The sequence below is a fragment of the Leptonychotes weddellii genome, chromosome 15 (genome assembly GCF_054177405.1).
Source record: "Leptonychotes weddellii isolate Sample4059 chromosome 15, ASM5417740v2, whole genome shotgun sequence".
NCBI lineage: Eukaryota > Metazoa > Chordata > Mammalia > Carnivora > Phocidae > Leptonychotes > Leptonychotes weddellii.
This window is the reverse complement of record NC_138383.1, coordinates 7,682,425-7,703,665: the sequence shown is the minus strand read 5'-3', so window position 1 is coordinate 7,703,665 and position 21,241 is coordinate 7,682,425. Positions and strand designations below refer to the sequence as shown.

The 21,241-nt window shown below is 52.6% G+C and overlaps 1 long non-coding RNA gene across 4 annotated transcripts in view; it reads right to left on the bottom strand.

Moving 5' to 3' along the window:
* Positions 1 to 21,241, bottom strand: part of LOC145717287 (uncharacterized) — a 163,755-nt gene that overhangs the window by 4,958 nt on the left and 137,556 nt on the right. Inside the window, exons 3-5 of one of the 4 annotated variants that reach the window (XR_014140401.1) lie at positions 10,315 to 12,394; positions 1,450 to 1,663; positions 1,219 to 1,369 (exon numbers count right to left, since the gene is read on the bottom strand). This is a non-coding gene — a long non-coding RNA (uncharacterized LOC145717287). Of the gene's footprint in view, positions 1 to 11; positions 1,370 to 1,449; positions 1,664 to 5,923; positions 12,395 to 15,386; positions 15,450 to 21,241 lie in introns of those variants that run through there. The other 3 variants (XR_014140402.1, XR_014140403.1, XR_014140400.1) reach the window with 3 other exon arrangements.

Genomic DNA, 21,241 nt, shown 5'->3' with positions numbered 1-21,241 from the left:
AAATAAATAAATAGAAGTTGGCCAAGGAGGTTTATGGATGGCCCAGGAAAGTGTGGACAAGACCTCTCTAGGAGGCTGGCTGAGCACCACTGGTGCGTAAGGGAGAGGGCAGGGAGAAGGAGACTACGTTTCAAAAATAAACACAAACCCCAAAATAAACACTGTTAATGGAAGCGACTAATCAAGGGTGTGCTGAACTTGGTGGTTCTTGATAAGATACAGGTGGAAATGCACTCGGAAAAAATAACAGATTTTTTTTTTCCCCCTTTGGTAAATAAAGCGAGGGTGAGGGTGCAGGGGGCTGGGGTTGGCGCATGGTTCAACCCTGCAGCAGAGATTTAAAACACATTTCTCCAGCCCAATGCTATTGACATTTGGGGCTGGATAATACTTGGTAGTGGGGGGAGGGGCTGTCCTGTCCATCCTAAGATTTTTAGTAGCTTCCCCGGCTTCTACCTGCTACATGCCAATAGTACCCTCCCCTCTGGCGATGACAACTGAAAGTATCTCTGGACGTTGCAAATGGCCCCGGGGTTGGGGCTAGATGGCAACACCACTCCTGGTGGAGAACCACTGGTTAAAATCAGGAGCATGGCTGAGTTTGAAAGTCACATCTGAGCTCACTGTAGGAGCTCAGAGGGCCAGAACGTAGCAGCTCATGCATTTGAACGTTTGCTGGTCATTAATGACGCTACCAGGACCTCAGCAGGAAGCCACCCACTGGTACAGGGCCAACATGACCAGGATCTTGTAGATTAGGAAGCCCTAAGAATGAAGTCAGTTAACAAGCAGGTACAGAGCTACACTGCTTCCAAAGCTCTGGAAAAACAGTTGCCTTTGGTCTCAAAGTTGCCTTGGCTGGGACGGTGAGTGACTATGATCCATTTCAAGGAAGAATTCTCCAGACGAGGCACATCCGGAGTCCCGTGGGTAGAGCCACCTGCCTCGCTGGGCTCCCAAACAAGCCACAGGTAGGGCCAACGAGAATCACTTCTCAGACACCAAGTTTCTCTTGCAAGGCAAAGACTAAGGAGAAGGCGGGGTGATTGGGGAAGGGTATTTAAAGACACTGCTTTCAGAGACCCCCTTGGCCACCCACCACTTTCAGTCTACAGAGTCTGCAGTGACCTAAACTATAGTCAACATAGCTGTCCCTTTGTGGGGGGCAGGGGGAGAAGGATTCACCAAGGCCCGTAAGCAAAACGCCAACCACCTCACCTGCCATCTTTGCTGGCGAGCACCGCCACGATGCTCTGGGATCACCTTGAACCCAGGCGGCCCACGTTTCCAGAAGAGAATCACGTCATACACCATCCTGCACCCAGGCAGCCTGGCCTGCTCTGTCATGAGTCCCGTTCCACAATAGACGCTACAGAAGGGGACGTTTACCGCAGTGAGGCTTTCATTGCACGGATGCACGGAATTAAAACCACTGCTTGCCTGTCTTACCTGTACAGATGCTTCTACTTTGCCTTTATAAGCTCTGTCTGGAGTCGGGCTGCTGGGCTGGAGAAGGGTGATGGACCGAGAGACAGAGGAAGGGGAGAAGTCCACAGGCGCTAGGTCCTGGCCTCTCCCTCTGCCTCACCCCGCCCCCCTATTCTGGAAGCACCGCAGAATCATCTTCTCCACTGGCCTGCTGCTTCCCTCCTCAGTAATCTGCCTTCCAGAAAAAAAAAAAAAAAAAGTGTTCTAAATAGAGCGGAACTGAGAATGGGGCCGCAGCCCGGATGAAGTCTTCCCCTCCCTGGAGAGCCCGGCGTCCCCCATGGAGGGCTGGTCCACCCCCAGCGCCTCTTATTCAAAGCATTCTTGACCCGGGAGCGCCCAACCCTGACGGCAGGCGCGAAGCCACCACAAATGGATTTTGCCTCTGCAGCACTTTGCCTGGGCTGGACCCCGCCTCCCTCCCAGGCATCTTGGACGCCTTCTCAGGCCCCCTCTCCCTACATTTACCCTTGGGGGCACCTAGGGGACCCTATTCCAGGCCGGGGTTCAGAGGCCCACTCCCATCAACACTCACCATTAGCTTGCTGACCCACTGACCCACCCGAACCCCAGCGTTGCCAAAACCAAGGTCCAAGAACAAGGACTGCAGTCTCTCTCCTACCACATTAGATTGTTGAATGCTAGTTTGTATTAAGTTAGAGTCTCCTGCTGTTCTCAAGAGGACCCGGGCACCAGACCGGGGGTGGATCCTGCGACATTCCTCCTCCATTCTGGAAAAGTCTACCCAAAGCTCCAACAGACCCGGCATGGAAGCAGGCATATTTTTGGATCCAGGCACAGCACACGGTCCTGTGCATTTCACACGCACACCGAGAATCATTCCGATGTCAACCAGGTTTTATTAATGAGATTCTCACACCCTCTGCAATACAGATCATAATCCTTCAGCCCCTCAGAAGACTGGGCTGTGAAGAAGGCCCACATACTCCAAAGGGGAGTGTCCAGCTCGCCCCCTTCATCATGCCACCAACTCATAACCCAGGGACCAAGCCTCGGTCAGGGGACCCTGAGACAGCTCTAGGACGTCTTTGGTAGAAGGGTGTACAGGTGGCAGTCAGGAAGAACAGAGGAGGCTGGGGGGCTCAGTGGGGAGCTGTGGGGGGGGGGTAGCAGACCCCGCCCTCCACCCCAGGACCCTTCCTGGTGCCTCCACTGAGTTAAATCTGAAGGAATCTGAAGTCAAACGGATTCCATGCCTTGTCCGTGAGTCACGCCACCCTGCCCTTCATGGCCTCCCTGAATCCAGCACCTCCAAGAATGCCAATTCATCCAACTGGGCAAAGGCAAGGAATTTAGAAAGTGAACTTACATAGGAAGTGGGGATTACCAACACGGATGGCTGACAGCGTGGGGTGAACCTCCTCCGCTCCAACGAGGAAGGACAACAGAGGGCAGAGGGGAATGTGGAGACCAGAGGGACAGTAGGAAATAAGCATATAGGGGTCCTATGTGGTCCTATATATATAACGCAGCACGTTTATAAACAAAAATAATCATTGTTCAAAACTGTTTGGTGGGGGGGGGATTGTTTTGTTTTGTTTTCTCTCCAATCTCATGTAGTTCAGAGCCAGGCAAAAAAAAAAACAAGTTACTCCTCTCTATCTCCTTTCTCACAAACTTGGTTCAGACCAAAAAGAAAAAAAATTAAAACGCTGAAACAAGGTCTTTTTCCCCCTCTGGATGAACTGTTTTACAATAAGCTACCTGCTGGGGTCAGGAAACCTGAGCTCAAGAGCTTTCTGCTCACACAAAAACGCACTACGAGGAGGATTCATACAGAAGAGCTTGTGTGTAGAGATGGTCACCCCCCCCCACACACACACACACAACCCCTTTGTATCTGTTCCAGCTTTTCTATGAAACCATGTCTCTCCTCTGCTTCATCTTCTCCCCTCCTTCCTCCTCACCTCCCCAGTGCTACCAGCTCTGCGGGAGGAGCATGGCATCCAGCTGGAGCTAACCATCCACCATGTCTACACTCTGAGGGGAAGTCAGAAGGTGAGGGTGTGTTGGGCGGGGAGGGGAACACTCCAGTGGACAAAGGAAGGGTAGGGAAGAGCTGCTCCCTGGGTCCCAATAGGGAGCTTATTTTCTTTCCTATTAGGTGTGTGATGCTCAAAAGGCAGGCGAATGGTCAAAATCAAAATAAATAGCCAACGGAAATAGGCGCCCCTCCCTGGGAATGGTAATTGCACAGGATGAAAGTTTATCCAAACACATGAGAAAAATGGTGCGTGTTGGAGGACGGCAGGGGGGCGGGGGGGGGGGAGGAGTGATCCTTACTGGAAAGGAGATTTGTTTACAACATTTTATTTGCTCCTTAGTTTTTAATGCTGTTCTGGCCCTGTGTCCTGTAAACAGAGCAGCTTTTCCATTCTCCAGCCGTGCCAGGCGAGCCAAGGACGGAACAGACTGAGCTGCCGCCAGAATCCTGGGCCACCGAGGTCTCCCGGCCTCAAGAACCCACGCCCAGCCGGGGGTCCGAGAGAGAGGGGCGCTTGCTGGGCCACAGCAAAGAAGGGTGGGATGTGAACTCCAGGTGTGGAAACGGGGAGAAGCCTGTCGGGCTTGTGAAATCGGCTCTTCTCTCTGCAACCTGGGAAGGAGGCAACAGGAAGGCCTCAAGTACCCAAGGTGCATGTCTAATGGGGTATTTGGTAGGGGCCCCTTGGACGGTAGAGGCCCCGCACAGAGTCTGGAGAGAACGTGGCCTTCGGGAGAAAAAGCGGGACTGGTAGTAGAGTTGGCCAAAGGGAATGTGGTGTTGAGTGAGCTCAGGAAAGAGATCACTGCTCCCAGAGTCAGGGTCCAGACATCACCCCCATCAATACTCCTGGCCAGCAGCTCAGCTCTCTCCCCAGGACCGAACCAAACAGGCCAAAGAGCTTGCTCGCAGCCAGAGAGAATCAGCGACGCCCTGGCACATCAGGGAAACACAGACTCAGTGGCGGAGTGCACACTGGAAGTTTCTCTTCCCATCCAGGCACGGAGATCATCCGAGCCAAGAGTCATGGCAGGCAGGCCACTGGGCTCCGTGTCGAGAGTACAGAGGGCACGCTGCCTGAGCGCAGAGTTGCTGGCGCTGGGCAAAGGGCCGTGCCTGCAATAACTCATGGACGCCTGGCTACCAGCCCCACAGAGCAGTTTAAAGAGAAGGAAACTGAGGCCCGGGGAGGCAATGTTACTCCCTAGAGGTCTTGGGGCTAGAGTGGGAGGGACGGTTCCGGCCAAGGTGGCCTGGAGCCAGAGGGCGTTCCAGCTAGCCTCTCTTTAAGGTTGCGGCATCCTAAAATAGTCACCAGAGTTCCTCAATTTCTGCACAAAAAAGAGCCCTCTGTCCCCACCACTGCCTCCTCACGTACCGCTGAGGTGTAAATGGGAAAAACTCAAGAGACCTGGGGTGTTTTGTTACAGCAGCCAACTGGGACTGATATGGCTTGCGTTTTCAGTCCCTCCGGAGATGTCGGTAGAGAAAGCAGAACAGGGCGTGGAGGATGGGGTGTGTTCCACGGTGAGTCACTGACCCCCTCAGCTTCGTATCCTCACCTGTAACAACGAGGTCTCAATACCTTTCACAAAGTGGCTGAGATTCGAACGAGAAGCTGTGAAATTGTAAAGCGCTCTAGAACACGGGACATACTGTTTCCTGGATTGCCTGATTTTTCTTGGCTGAACGTCCTATCATCTCTCAAATGTCTGAAACTGTGCCGGTGACCGAAGCCCGCAGAGAGCATCCCCTTTGTCCAAAACTCTAATTCTACTAGTTTGTACCAAGTGAGAAGAAGAGGGGGTGGACTTTGGGTTCTTCCCCTCTTCCCGAAGAAGGTGGACCTCCCGCCTATATCTCTGCTGCTCCCTTTTCCTTTCTGCGCTCCTCCCCGTGGGAAGGGTGGTTAATCAGAGAGCAAATGGGAACAGACCCTCTCTCCCGGAGCCTGCTTGCTTTTGAGTGACACCTCTTCCGTCTTTACCTTCAGTCCCCAGGTAGTATTCCCTGGAACCCGGGCCCATCCCCTGTAGCAGGGGATCTGCCCATCGTTACCCAACTTCTCTGCCTGTGACTTTACTGGAAAAGTTTGCATTACGGTGAAGGGTAGGCAGCATCATCCGTCCAGAGTCTCCAGGAACCCTACCAAAGAGTTCATCTGGCAAATGCGATTAACATTGTACGTAAGATCCCGAAGGCAGGGAGCATCTCATATATGGTTTTTTTTTTCTTTTTTTCCCCCTTCTGTGTTTCTCCTATTAGACACTGTAAAATTCCTCAGGAATTCTGACCTAAACTTCTGGGTTTAAATTTCTCATTCTGACCTCAAAAATGAACCCAGCTCTCAAATAATCAGCATAAAAACAGACACATACTATTTCAAGAAAGGTTTCTGCAGGGAAAGCAACCTATCAAGGAACAAGCACATTTTCTCCACTGTTCAGAAAACACTTTATTGATGAATAATGGGCAAATGCGAAACCAGCAAATTTGGTGGGACACGAAGCCACAGGTCATTAGTAGGAAAAGTCAACCCAACGTCTTTCTTGTACATCTACCTCGTCCAAACTGCCATGCCGAAACTGAAGGGCTCTGAACCTGAGGCCCCTTAGCGACCGTGGTTCTGATCCCAACTTTCACATGTAAGACTTGGTCCAAGTGATTAGTCCATGTGATTCTGTTTTCTGAGGATCGAAGGTCAATCACAGTGCCTGCCACGTGATCGTGAACATGAGTGGGCATCTCAGGGATAAACTTCAATGTGTCAGGAGTGACCCGGCTCCTGCTCTTTTAAGGGGAGGGGGAAAGGGAGGGAGGGTTGGGGAGGAGGAGGTACTTCAAACAAGTTCAGTGTAAGCACAGTAAATGCCATATGAAAAGCACTGGGGTCCAGGAAGGAGGGATCAGCACTTTTTGAGTACCTATCCAATGCCAGATAAATGCGTTAAAAGAACGTGCGCCTGGTCGAGAGGGCAGAAGGAATTCAGGAAGGCATCCCTGAGAAGGGAGACTGGGAACTGAGCCTTGAAGGACCAGGAGGACTTCAGTAGCCTGGGTACCCCCCAACATTGAATTTTTAAAAAATAGACTCATCCAGGGGCGCCTGGGTGGCTCAGTCATTAAGCGTCTGCCTTCGGCTCAGGTCATGATCTCAGGGTCCTGGGATCGAGTCCCACATCAGGCTCTCTGCTCCGCTGGAAACCTGCTTCGCCCTCTCCCACTCCCCCTGCTTGTGTTCCTGCTCTCGCTATGTCTCTCTCTGTCAAATAAATAAATAAAATCTTAAAAAAAAAAAAGAAGACTCATCCAGGAAGAATTGCCAGAGGGTTAAAAATCATGCTGAGTTCAATCAAAATCACCACTGGAATGTGAAAGCAACTTTCTTAATTAAGCAATTCCAGAACATTCCCAACTCTTGGCTACAGGAGGAGTGGTGGTGAGCCATGATATCCTGAACTGGCCTGTGAGGTGCACCCTCTGCGGACCGTTGCCAGGCTGGTTGGGGGCTTAGGGTGCCCTGGTGGGCCAGACCCCATAGTGGTGGGTATCAGCAAGCCCCACCCATGAGGCCCAAAAACCCCAAGAACCGCAATGCTTCAGAACAGACTGGCTTTGCACTGAGGACGTTCGAGGCAAAGGGTAAGGAATGTTCCACATCGTTTAGCTTCACTGCAGCTCATACTTGGAAACTGGATAGACCGGGTACCTGTCCAGCCCCTCTCTGGTCTGGACATTTCACTCCCTGGATGGTGACAAACCCTGGTCAGACCCCAATTATAATGTCCTCACGATGCCACCTTCAGTGGGTCATTCTGCAGGGCATCTGGCTGAGATCACCAGGCACTGTTCAGCACCAACAGTCACACAGCAAGGAAAGGTTACAACATGGAAAAACGGGCGATGTGTATCTTTTTCCGATGCCCAGACTTATGCTCAGGGCCGAGGATGGAGGGGACCCACGAGGACCTCCTGGTCCTGAGCCTCTGCCCCATAGCCGGGCAGTTCCGAAGCCAGCGGGAGCCCTGAACACAGCCAGCTTCGTGAACAGGACAATGCGACAAGGTGTCTTCCACATTCTGCTTTCCCTACGTCTCTAAAACCCAGCCCCGAGTTGTGGTAACAGCGGGGCGAAGGCAGGCAAAGGAGGGAAGAAAGGAGAAGGAGACGGAAAACAATTAAAAAAAAAAAAAACCCTCTGACAGAACTTGATAACCCGAAGTACACAGTGATCGGTGCCGGACGGCATACAAAAGCCAAAAGGCAGGTCCCAGGATGGGTCAACTTAAGACTTAATATTTGCCTTTCACTAAGCAAACTAATAAATCCCCTCCAGTTGTAACCACGCAGAGCTCCCAGTTTTTATTTATTGGTCAAAACTATAGGCAATCCCCCCTGCCCCCCCATCACCCCAGGCAAATAGCAGTCCCCCTTCCCCGTGCCTGCCATCAGTCTGTATGTCTATTTGCCTTCTCCCTCAACAAACTCAAGTTCAGTGCAACTGACAATGAGTGCAAACAGCTTTGAAGTATTCTTTGGTAATGGACTTCCCAGGACAGCCCTGTTTTTGGCTTGTGCAGCCGAAGGCAAAAGGAGAAGAGCTACTTGTCAGAGAATAGGCAGGCCTCAGCTGGGTCTGGCGAGGCTTAGAACTTGACACATGGGAGGGACCTTAGAGGACCATCCACACCACCCACTTATCCCTCTCTCTCCCACTTTGTGGATGAGAAGACTGAGACCCACAGAAAAGGACCTTGGGGCTGAAGTTAAGGTAGGACTAAAGTACAGACTTCCAGACACCCCCTTCCCCTCCCCAGTTCAGAGCTCTTGTCAGCCTGGGCATAGAAGGTCTCACTCGGAAGCAGAGCTAGGGGGACCCAGCCCTGCCTCCCACCAGCCCGGCGTTGAGGGTCTTGTCCAAGGTCAGTGGCCAATCCCAAGGTCACCCTTATGCCCTTTAAACCATATTCCCCTGAGCAGAGGGCCATACTTCACCATTAGAACCTTCTATTTCTCCATCAACACTGGGGTTTTGGGGACCCTCTGAAAAGGATAAAAGGTCCCTGTGGGTCAAGTTTTGATGCCACGGGAAAATCTCACAGGAAAGCCTGAACAAAATCTCGGGACAGGGCCCTAACTTGAGGTTATGTTCATAATGGATCACAGCAAGATGAGTATGTTCAGCATGTGGATGAAATGCCTTTCTACCGTACCTTGGGCAACATCTGATTTACTCTTCTCACATGGAGCAAAAAACAAGCAAACCTTCAAGTCACCGACTTGATTAAATACGACGGCACTGTGGATGTCAGAGACAGAAGGGGCTTCGGGGATCACGTGGCCCGGCTCCTCCATTTTGCAGGGAAGGAACGAAGATGAGGAGCTTTTGGAGACAAAAATCTCAGATTTCCTTGTCTCCCCACTCTGTGCTTTTTATCAGTGGAAGGCACCCTGGATCCAGAAGAGACCGAAATATGCTGGGGAGGGGGCACAGTGCACCTGCCTCAAAATCTCATTAAGAAGCTGACATTCGTGGTCTCTAGGCAGCCCACGAGCCGCTCTTCACAATCCTACCGCTTCCCTTACCAGGCTGAGTATCATTCACCCCTCTCTCACAGTCCTCTCCCGCTCTGCCATAAAGTCTGCCTCCCCCAGGCCTGGGTGATCCCTCGTCTGATGCTGGAAAGGGGATTCCTGCCTCAGTCAGAGGTAAATCTAGATAAAGGTGATGCCTTTAGACCACTTTGAACTCTGGGATTCTATGTGGACAAGAAGATAAGGAGAGAGAGAGAAAGAGGAGATTGTTGCCTTTGGCACAACAATGAGACTTCTTCTGGAACCAAAGACCGTACATGGGACATGAATGAAGGGAACGTCTGAAATGAGTTCATCTTTTTAAAAAGAAAAGTGGTGCCCAAGGCGCTGGGCTAGCCTTCCTTCTATGACAGTGAAGGCACAGAGAGCCAGAACAGGGGCAAAGACTCGGGTGCATGGGGGATCTCGATCTTTGCATGGTGGTAATGAGAGTTGGGTTTCTCGATGTTTGCATGCTCATCTCTACCTTGGCAGGCAATAACCCCCCATATGGCCACAGCGTGCAAGAGGGGCGGGACGGGCTGAAGGCTCCCGTTAGAACACTGCAGACGCTCATGCCCGTCTTTCAACAGAAACGACGGAAGCCTGACCCCCTGACAAGAAGCAACAGCTACTGGATGGCATGCAAGCCCGAAAGCCTGGCTTTGACTAACCTGAAAAGTACCTGTAATTTGCCTTCAGATTGTTCTTACTTGTCAAGAACACCAAAAGTTGGGCAGGTACAACCTTCCCATCTGCCTCCACCGCCCACGACCACCACCAAGTTCTGCTCCCTTATCCCAGATAGAGGCAGTGCCTGGAGAGGGAAGAGGGAGCTGGGAGGTCCCATTCAACACGATCGGAGTGGAACTCAAAGGTGATCCAGAGACTCTGAGGGAAAGTACACACTTGGGCCCCATTTACGTGTTCTTGATATTTCAAAGAATCCTAGAGTTCAAAGGAATCTCAGGAAGTCCTCCAGCCAACTCCTTTGCTCCCTAGACAACCCTACCCCGATGATTTTAGCTCTTACTCTCTCTAGCGAAGATGCAGAGTTTTCTTCTTGGCTCATTCTACGTGGTACATGCGTGTCTCTCAGACACGTGTAGTTTGTTCCCCCACCACCACCCCCGTTCCCAGTGGCCATGGTAGTTTTCTTTCCTAAGGAACTGTTCTGTTCTTAACAAGAAAGGTTATTAGCATCGCCTTTTTTAAGTAGGACTGGATTGGAGAGGAATCCCTGATACCTTGAATGGCTCCCAGGTCCACTATCCACAGCACTTCTTCTGAAGGAAGTGGTCTCAGCTGGTTTGTTACATCCAGGTTTTTATTCAATATCATGTAACCCTACCACCCGGGAAACACCTGATGTGGTCAGGACTGGGTGCTTGATCCAATGGCCTCCATCTACAGCCTGCCCAGTGGTGAACAATGTGGTCAGACACAAGGGTTCTGAATGGCAGCTGGTTGGGCTAATCAAGAGCATCAGCAAACTATGGCAGGTAACTCTGTAACCCAGGAGCATGGCTAACTGTTCCGGTTTGCCCAGGACTGTCCCAGGTTTATCACGGAAAGTCGTGTGTTCTGGGACAGCCAGCACCCTCAGCTCATCATCACAGGAGAATTCCAGAATCAGGAGCAGTGAGTCGTGCTGCTGAGCAGATGATCAAAATGACCACAGCGTCAGAGTTCTTGCTGTTTCTGGAAACTGTCTAGCGAATGGATGTCTTGAATGACTTTGGGCTTCTAGAAAGGCCTCGCTGGGCAGCTGCTGGGCAGACCGTTCCTGTCTACCTTACTTCCAGAGCAACTTGGAATAAATCCACGTTAATGCAGGTGATCTAAGGGGTCTCTGTTCCTTGAAACCTGAAAGACTCTAACCAGTACGACAAGTCTGTGTGCATGTCAAGGAAGGAAGACCAAAGCCCACGAACGAGTCTTACATTTCAACAGCAGGAAACGACCTCAAGAGGTTCTCCTCGCTTATTTTGTGGGGAATCTGAGGCCAAGAAGGACCCCGTTGCTCCCCTGAGCAGACACTGAGGTCATTCTATGGTCACAGAAACACTTCACCCACAAACAAAGAGAAGATATATGTGTATGGCTTTAATTCCTCCTACAAAGGCAAGCCATCGTTTGCTTTAGAAGTAGAACGAACGGACATCTTCGGCTCTGCAAGTGAGACAAGGTCGACTCTAGAAGTGTTTTCAGCCATGTGCACGGTGGCACTGGAGGGACGAAACAAACAGGACTCGTGTTTCGAGGGGCCCGGTCTGCCGTCAGGAGTGACACCAGCATCCGAGGGGCAGAGGGTCTTCAATAAACACACCAGCTCTGGTAGCGAGATGGTCTGTGACAAAGCCCCATGCTCTGGCAGGGGCCCCATCTGCCATCTGAGGGAAGGGGTCTTCACAGCTGGTGGTGCATCTGCGTCAACAGAAGACAGGTGGGAAATGGACAGAACACTCTGTCAATTATACATCAAATGACATTAAAAAAAAAAAAAGAGCAGATAGCGGGGATGAACACACAGCATTCACTTTTTGCTCTTCCGGACAAACATCTGGGTGGGATCCAAGCAAAGAAAGCTGACATGGAGGACACCAGAGCCCCTACAGGAGGCCCCCCCCCGCAACATCCCTGACATCTGAGGTCCCGAAGAACTTCTGCACTGACCCGTATCACTCTGGAACCTGAGGGGCCAGATCCCAAAGAAGCGAGAGGACATTCTATTCCAATGCTGCTCACATAGCAACACAAACACTGGCCTCTTTAGAAGGAACAGGAACAAAAATTAAAATCCCATTTGACCTAAGTGTGGTTAACAATTCACTCTGTATCCGGCTGGAAGATAATGGAGCAAACAAGAATTGCCGAGCCAAAGGCACAGCAGACGGGGGAACTGGGGGGCAAGAAAGGGTGTGGTAGAAAGCCCTTTGGTTCCCGGGCACTGGGCTGGGGGGTGCGGGGGAGTCTTAAGGGCAGGCAGCAGAAGAGGAAATGTTTTCCACAAGAAGGAAGGACAAGGTCTGTGATGATGGTGACTCGTCAACTGTAGGTTGCGTCCAGCTCGTGCGGGTCCAGACATACACTATTCCTCAGTGCAAAGGTCTTTACTTTCTCTTCCAATGTCTTAAATCCAGAAGTTTCTTCTTTCTCCAAAATAAGAATTCTTAATCAGAGCCAGAGCTCTTGCCTCTTAAGAGATGGTCCCATATTAGCCGGGTACTTTGAGAGGTCCCAATGGCGTACGTTGGCTCCCCCCAGCTTCCTGGTGGCAAGTGGGAGTGAGGAAGAGCGGCCCTTAGCCGCTGCCCTTTTCCAGGCCTGTAGACCGAAACACAGCATCAGAGTTAGATTCTGCCTTCTGCTCTTTCAGCAGTGAGCTTGACTCTCCTGTCTTTAGTCCATAATGTTCTAGCCAGTGAACAGAACCCACGGTGCAAAAAGTACTATTGAGCTAAGACAGGAAAAAAAAAAAGGCGCCCTATTTATACCACTCAAGGAACTCCCCCTACACTGAATTACCACCAGGAACCCTCCACTCAGATCTCACCACTATAACCACATAGCTGATTTAAACAAACAAACACAAAAACAAAAAAACCCCAGAAAACACTGAATATAGCCAGCCCAGAGGAAGTGGAAGCTTCTGTTTTTCAGCATGTCACGACATTGTCCGTGAGATTCGGCGCGGGAAGCATGGAGGTGTTAGGTCACCCACTTTATAGACAGGAAAACTGAGGCACAGAGGCTGCTGGTGTTCTTAGTACAGGATGGCAAGGGCCTGGTCCCTAACCTAATGTTCACTTTAGCTGGACGTCTGTCTGTTCTCACAAATCCCTTAACCACGAATTAGGAAATTATCCAGAACAAAGGGGTCCCTGGGAGGAAACGGGAAAGACTCGGCTTAACACATTTGTTTTCCTAATGCTGATTGCAAATAAGCGAAGATGGACGTGGGCTCCACATACTTTCCTGACTTCCCACCACCCCGTGACCCCCATTTCTGAGGGGCAAATATAGCTAGTGCCACCAAATGCCCCCAGGGGACTTCCCCATTTTAAAATTGACGAGGCCCAGCGAGGCAAGCCAGGGGCCTACTCCCAGACACGGATAATCCAGGCCTCACGGCTGCGGCAGTCACCGTCCACCCATACGGAACAACGTGGGCACCTGCAGATGCACACGTGCCCAAGGACCAGCCCGGGTGAGATGCTGTGAAAACAGACACAGAGCAGGCAGGCAAGCCCCGGCCTCGCAGGCCTTAGCAGAGAGGGGATACTGATGAAGCACGAGGCCGGAAGGACATCAATGGCTGAGGGACACACACTGGAGATTCTGGGGGCGGTCTGGGCCAACAGGCTCCCATGGGCCCCTCTGCAGACCTACGGAGGTCGCAGCCCAGCCTGTGCAGGGGTGTTCTCCTTCCCGTGGGTTTTGGCTACCGCCCAGGCAGGGACACCCAGAGACAAGGCACTAACTGTCAGGGATGGGAGGAGGTCCCAGTCAGGGCCTGCCCCGAGGGGTGGGGGGGTGGGCAGACCGAGCAGAGAGAACACAGAAGACATTCCTCTGCCAGAGAGCTGCAGGGGGCGGGGGTCTGCGTGTTAGAGCCACCTACCCACGAAGCGCCAGCCAGCGTGCCCACACAGAGGCACTCTTGGGCTCCGAGAGGCTCTCTGATTGGCCGCCAAGAGGAACCCCTAAGTCTCACCCAGACACTCTTTCATTTGGAACCGAAAACACCCTGAAGAGCCCCAAAGCTCTGCTAACTCTCCTCCGGTTCCCTTTCCCCTCCGGGGCAGCAGCCCTCACAGAGGGCCAGGAGGAACCTTTTCCCCGGGGAGACGCACGCAGCTAGCAAATTAATTGGCAGCAGTGGGTGAATCACACAGGGACTTCCTTCTTGTTGCCCAGCAACTGCATGCACTTGGCAGGGGGACATGAAACACAGAGGGGAATGTTGGGAGGCACTTGCAAAAGAAAATAAAAAGCAAAACATACAATATCCCAGACTCATCCCGGCAGACCCAGCCAAGGCGGGGCTGGGGGTCGGGGGGTGGTTGTGATGGGGTGGGGGGGACAGAGACGAGGGAATCACTGCAGGGAAGGAAAATAAGGTTAGGACAGAACCAGTCCAACAGAGCCTAACACTCCCGCCGCCCTCCCTCCTCCCATAAACCCTGCTAGGTGGAGCCTTTGTATTTGGCCGAAGACAAGCCTCCACGAGCCTAGGGAAAGGCGAGAGGGGGGCTCACAGATTAGCAGGCACCTAGAGGTTTGCAAGGTGACCTAGAAACACGTGGCCCAGAGGGTTTGCAAAGCCTGCCGCCGGGTGACTGACCGTACCTGCTGTTTATGCTTGTCCGGCGTGCATCATGCCCAGGTGAAGTCACTCTGCCACCTCCAGGGCAGGGTCCCCTTCCCCCACTCCTTTTCCACTTGAGTGTTTTCATACCCGTTGCCATGGCCAGTGGGGCTGATTAGACAAACCTCGGACACACTGCCCTGCCCTCCAGAACCTGTCTCTGGCCTAACAACTCCCCGAGTGAAATGTACGCAGTGTCTGTGTCGGGAACAGCCCACGGAAGCAAAGCTGGGGACCAGGAAAGGCAGCACTGGACCAAGAGAGCCCCTGTGGCTGGCTGACTGTTAGCCCGCAAAGACACCCACGTCCTAATCCAGGCAGCCTGTGAATGTGACCCTCGGCGGCAGAAGAGGTCTGATGTGCAGAGATGATCCTGGAAGACCCAGGTGAGCCCCAACCGTCACCACGAGGGTCCCTACAAGAGGGAGGTGGGGGTGGGGGGTGGGAAGGAGATGTGACACAGGAGAGGGAGTGAAATGTGAAAATGAAAGCAGGAGTCTGGAGTGATTCGGGGAGGAAATGGAAACACAGGGGCCTCCAGAAGCTGGAAAAGGCAAGGAAATGGATTCTTCCCTAGCACTTCCAGAAGGAACCAGCCCTGCGGGTACTTTGACTTTAGCCCAGTGGAATGAGCCTCCAGAATGTATGAGAATAAATTTGTGTTGTTTTAAGCCACGAAGTTTGTGGTAATTTTACGACGGCCATAGGGAACTAATCTTGTCCATCGGGCATACCACGCCTCTGTCGCTCAGTAGATCTACAGAAGAGGGGATCACGGTGCGGATATAGGTGACAATGGAATGCAGCGGGTCAGAAGGGACAGGGTCCCGCATTTGGCTTATAAATGTCTAACAGAAACCCTGCAGGCTCAGAAGGAAAAGGTCAGGTCCCTGAGAGCAACCAAGGCAAGAAGCAGCCCAGGCTTAGAGGCAGACTCTCAAGTTATACCATTTGTGACTGTCAACTTGGGCTGATGGCTTAATCTCTGCAAGTCTCGGCTCTGTCCGTCATCTGAAAAACAGAGATGATATTATTATCTGCCTTGCAGAGCTGTTAGGATTAAATGATATACTGCATAAAAAGCACAGGGCAGATGCCAAATATACAGATACAAATGGTAACTCTTCGAAAGGATTAGGCATGCACATATGGGCAGAAGCAGTTCAGTTGATTACTCTACCATGTATCCTCCCTTTTCTACTTAGTAACATAACTGAGTTTTGGCTGGCACATTGTGGCCCAAAATAAAAAGATTATGTTTCTCAGCCTTTCTTGTAGCTATGGCCATGTGCCCAAGATCTGGCCAAAGAGATGTAAGCAAAAGTGCCATGGGAAGTGTGTTCAAAAGGTGTTGGAGGGATGCCACTGTTTTCCCCTGTCTGCCTTCAAGGAGGACACGATGGCTGGTGCTCCAGCAGCCATTCTGGACCATGAGGGACATTGATGATGGGAGTCATGCACTAAGATGATCTAACGAGAAGATGGGAACCTGGGTCCCCGATAACTCCAGAACTACCACACTAGCCTTAGAGGGCCTTTCTTTGGATTTCTGTTATGTGGGAGAGAATGCTCTTCTTAGTTATTAAGTCATTGCCATTTTAGAGTTTTCTAGTAACCACAATGGATATAATATATCACAGATCTAGAAAAACAGGGTGCAGAGTCAGTCTAGACTAGTGGTTCTCAGAGCGTAGCCCTGGACCGACAGCTTGAGCAAGCACCTGGGAACTTGTTAGAAATGCAAATTCTCAGGCCCCACCCCAGACTTACTGAATCCAAAACCCTGGGAGCGGAGCCCAACAGTCTGTGTTTTAACAAGTTCTCCAGGTGGTTCTGGTACACTCAAGTGTGAGAACCACCATTCTAGAGCAAAGTTTCTCAACTCTGGAAGTAATGACATTTGGGGCTGGATAACTCTTCATCGTTGGCGGGGGGGGGGCTGTCCTGTGCATTGTAAGCTGCTTAGCAGCATCCTTGACCTCTACCCACTAGATCCAGTAGCACTCTCCTCTCCGTGTGACCCTCAAAAGTGTCTCAGACATTGTGAGTCGGGGCAGGAAGGGGAGAGTCAGCAAAATCACTCCCAGTTGAGAAATGCTTTCTCTTGGGGGTGGTCCATTCTTGACCTTGGCTGCACATTAGCATCACCTGGGACGCTTCTCAAAATTCCAATTTTCCCTCCAGTGGGGTTAAATCAGAATCTACTAGGGCAGGACAAGGTGGCAGTTAAAGCTCTCCAGGTGATTCCAGTGTGCGGCCAATGCTTAGAGACACTGCACACTGCAGAGGGCCAACAGGCCCGGAGGAGAGACGGCTCTGAGCCGGGGAAGGTGACACACCACTATCCTGACTATGGGAAGCACACGAGATGCTCCCAAGCAGACGCTATAAAAGCATTACTGCTGTCAACCTGGGAATGGGCATCCTAGTCGCCAGATGGGGTGACTAGATGGGGAGGAATTCCTGGTGGCTGTGTCACCTCATTTCCCATCAAAACCGGGCAGACACCTTTCAGTGTCTCCCATGAATAACCACACAAAGCCTCAGTTCCCTCCCCTAATAAACAGCACACAATGAACCCGCTCCCATGAGCTAGAAATATGAGCTCATTCAACAAAAAGAACTGTCTTAATAAAGACAGGGGTACGGCAGTGGGGCCTATTTAGAAACGGGGAGCATTAATTCTCCTTCCAATTGGTAAACTCCCCAGGCGCTGACACCACAATCCTCCCACAAGGATGCACTCAGAGCAAGGAGAGATTTCCCATATACTGAACGTAGCCCTGCAAATCAGCTTGGCCGGGGCTCCGCAATGGGTTGGAGCAGAAAGGAAGGAAAGAATTCAATGAGGAACCAGCAGTGAAGAAAGGGAGAGGCAAACAGGTTGATGCTCCTTGAAAAGAAAGATGAAGTCATGTGTGAATTGTCCTGCTGGGAACTGTCTTTTCCTCCATTATTTTCCTCCCTGCTTGCCCTGCATGAAATGCTGAGCCAAGCTCTTCCTCATTTCCCTTGGCCCAAACCATTAAGTCCAGCATGTCACTGGGGGAGGCTGGGGCGGGGGGGAATGGAGAAAAGGAGGAGGAAGAGGAGGAGGCGGGGCGAGAGAGAAGCTCACAGGGCTCTGACATTCTTCGGTATCCCCCCTTCATGGCAGCACCCAGATGAGCTGGCCTCTCTGTCTCCTGCCTATGGCAGCCCCGCCTGGCTAGCCCAGATGCAAAGATGAGGGACAGGTATGAGTCTGTAACCCTCAGCAGAAAAGCCCCCCACCCCCACCCCGCAGTGAGTCTCTAAGAGGCTAAGGCTCAGCGCGATGGAGCCCACCAGCACGTTCCCATCCTTTCTCAGAGGTCCTGCCTTCTGCTCTTTCAGCCCACTTCATGCGGCCGATTGGAACAAGGTAGAAGAACTCCAGTTGCTCTGTACCAGCGGTATGGGAGAGGCAAGGAAGGAACTCAGGTCCTTTTTCTGTTTTAACAGGTTCCTGGGCTACCAGTCCAAAGCGTGCAGGACTGGCTGCTGACACTGGCCATTTCCTGTGCTCCCCCATCCCTCTCCCTATACCACCGCCCTTCTCCAGCCTCAAAATCCCCCCACTTGACAAAACCCCTGGCTCCTTCCAGCCTGTAAACCTCGTGTGCAAACGTCCTGACTCTTGCAAATGTGTTAAAAAATAAACTTTAAAAAGCTTCCAGATGTTCTGTTTGCATGGTGCTGTTTCTCTGCTCCTGTCTCCAGAGGCCAATGCATGATGTCCAGCATCCTGACTGCCCAGATGAAATATGAGGCAGCCAAGAGGCACGGCCCAGGGGTAGGGGAGGAGGATGCTCCTTCCCATGGGACCACACTCAAGCAATTGGTCCATCAACCCTCCCCCTGCAAAGATGCGACCCTATGCTTCCCTTTTGTTCTTCCACCATCCCCCATGGCCCGCTCCTTCCATTCTCCTAGGTGAGACATACATCCCTGGGGTCTGTTCCATGGAGTGCAGAGGCCTCCAAAAGTCCAAGCCTGAGATCACCGAACAACAGGCCTTCAGGCTTTGTGTCCTCAGAGCACCCACCCCATGGCTCCCCTGACATCCTTATACCAACTGCCTTTGACACGGAGTCGAGTACGAAATGACACAGCGCGCCCCTTACATGTATGGGGTGAAATCACCATCTGCAGGGACATCAGAGGAGCTGGACCAGCCGGAAGAGGGGAATGGTGTTCACGGCTGGTCAAGGCCCCCTTGGGGCTGGTGGCCTCTGATCTATAGAAAGGAAATTGCCAACGGGCAGCCCTGTGCACACACGGCCCCACACGCACCCTTCCCAGCACATACACACCTGAGGGCAGAGGATTCTTTGCACAAGGTGATGCCTGCTCCCTTTGATGCTCGCCGGATGTGTTCCCATTGGGTGAAAACCAGACCTCAATAAAACCGGGCATTATCAAGAGGCTGGTGGTTTGTGATTGCACCAGCCTGTTATCTCTGTGGCCCAGGGTGGGGCTGCTTTGTGGTTCTCCATTGAAAAGCATTAACTTCTAGGTGGATCAAAGACCCTTCCGAACCAGCCAACCTGGGTCCCTTGTTTATCTGCAGGAGATTGTTCCTAAAGATGGACTTTAAAGATAATAGGGACCCCAGTCCCACACTCCCCTCTGTCCTCTCCTTACCATGCAGCCTGTCCCTCAGGGGCCACCTAATGGCCAATCACAAGGCCCTTCTCCTCTCCTTCTCCAGATGGCCAATATAACAATAGCAAATAGGGGACTGGGCCCGAGAGGATCCAGCTCTGCTCTAACAATGGGGACCACGGGGACAGAGAGACACTTACTTGGAGGCCTTGCAGGAGCTCCTCTGTCCTCTGTGAGTCATGCCAGGGATGGGGCTCCACAGGATGACAGGTACTACCCTCTTTCCTCAGGAGGGATAAACGGACAGGTGCTCTCACCGGGTCCCTGAAGTCCCTTGCGGGACTCTACCGTCTACCCAGACGTGTGAGGGCCCGTGGCCAGCCTGCAGTGAGGACACAGCAGGACCTCTGACTTGTCTGGATCTGGAACACCAAGGACTGTCAACCACGTGGGAGAGAAAGAGCACGTGCATTCAAGGACTGCGGCGCTGGCAGGCTTCGGGGGCCCCGAATGTTCCTCCTCAGCACCTCGCAGGTCTGTCACGGGGTAGCTGGAGGCTCGCTGCAGCAACCAGGCTTCCCTTCTGTGTCCGGAGTACCTGGCTTAGTGTCTGGTCCCGAAGAGGCCAATGTGAGTGACTGAACAAGCGAATCCCTAGCAACATAGGCTAGTTATCTCAACAGGTGTGGGAGGGCGGTGGGCCACGGACACTCATCCCTACGGACAGGAGAACAGTCAGGAAGCACATCGCACTAGAGACATCTCTGCTTATAGAAACGGAGTCAAATCAAGCCCCAAGTCCCGGATCTCGGGCAAGTTCCCTCAATTCTCTCTCACCCACGTGTTAAACGGGAATACGAGCAGTACATAGTCCGTCATAGGATTGTCGTGGGGACCGAGTGAAATACAAGAGGCTCCGTAAGTCTGTCTGTCACTATCATCACCTCTATCCCTATCTGTACTAAAAAATACAGGAGTGTGCTTCCCAGGAAGGAAGGATGATGAGTCACTGCTTGGTTATTTTCCTGGTCCAGACCAGACCTCACAGGTGTACAGGAACTCCAGGCCCATCTGACGGTATTTTTTTTTTCCTTTTGAAATCAATAACGTTGTCTGTAGCCTTTAGGTCCCTTACGTGCTCCCTCCCTAAAACGTGTGGGGGTGCGCGCCCCATACAGGGAGCAGGTGACACAGCCCCTCCCCAAGAGCCCCCACGGTGAACGAGGCAGCCGCAGCTCAGGATGGGGCTGAGGCAAGGACGCGAGCTTTGCGGCGGGTCAACCTGGAAGCGCATGGACGTCCTTTGCCTCCAGCGCCTGGGTCCCGCCCTTGCGTCTCCTCCTCCTTCCAACCTGTGTGCACTCCTCCTGGAGCCTCTGGGCCGCCCGCTCTTTCCGCCTCACTGGAGACACTAGCACCTGGCGAGCGAGCTCAGGCTACCCCGACGGGAAAGGGGGCCCCCGGGGCCCGGGCCCAGCACCGCCCGGACGGCATGTGGCTGGGTGCCAAGGGCACAGGGAGGACGTGGGGCCTCGGCACCCGCCCGTCACGATGCGGCCAGGCTGCTACCCAAGGCTGCAGCTGGGCTCTCGGAGGCTGGGGGAGGTCAGGCAGCAAGTTCACGGGACGGGCCACCCACACGGCACATCAGGGCTGCTGGACTGTCCCCGGGGCCAGCACGGCTCTGGCCCTTGGCCCTGACTCGGAACACTCCACCATATGGCCTCCCTCAGGGAGGATGAGAGGAGGAAAAGAATAAACCAGGGGCAAGAGAGAGCCACACCTCCCTCTGGGCGCCAGGGACCCTTCCCGGGCTTGGGGGAGGGGAGGCTGGAACCGTCCAGGCAGCAGGTCTGAGAAAAGCAGGCAGGTATCACTACAGAAAATGGGCAACTGAGAGCAGGGTGCCCACGATGAGACCGGGTCCTCCCCTCTCCGTGCTCTGCATGCAGCCCCCAGAGAGGCTCCCAGGGTTGGATCTGAACTCCCAGCGGCCTGAACCTTGGGTTACTTCACACTTTTCTAATTAAAACCCAAACTGGATTTTCATGTTTGCAGAGACAGCTTTGACCAAAAGAGTAGGCAGTGGAACAAAACAGGAAGAGAACAATCTCTCTTGTTCTCTCTCCCTTCCCTCTAAAAGTACGGGCAGGAGGGCGGGGGGGGGGGGGGGCGCG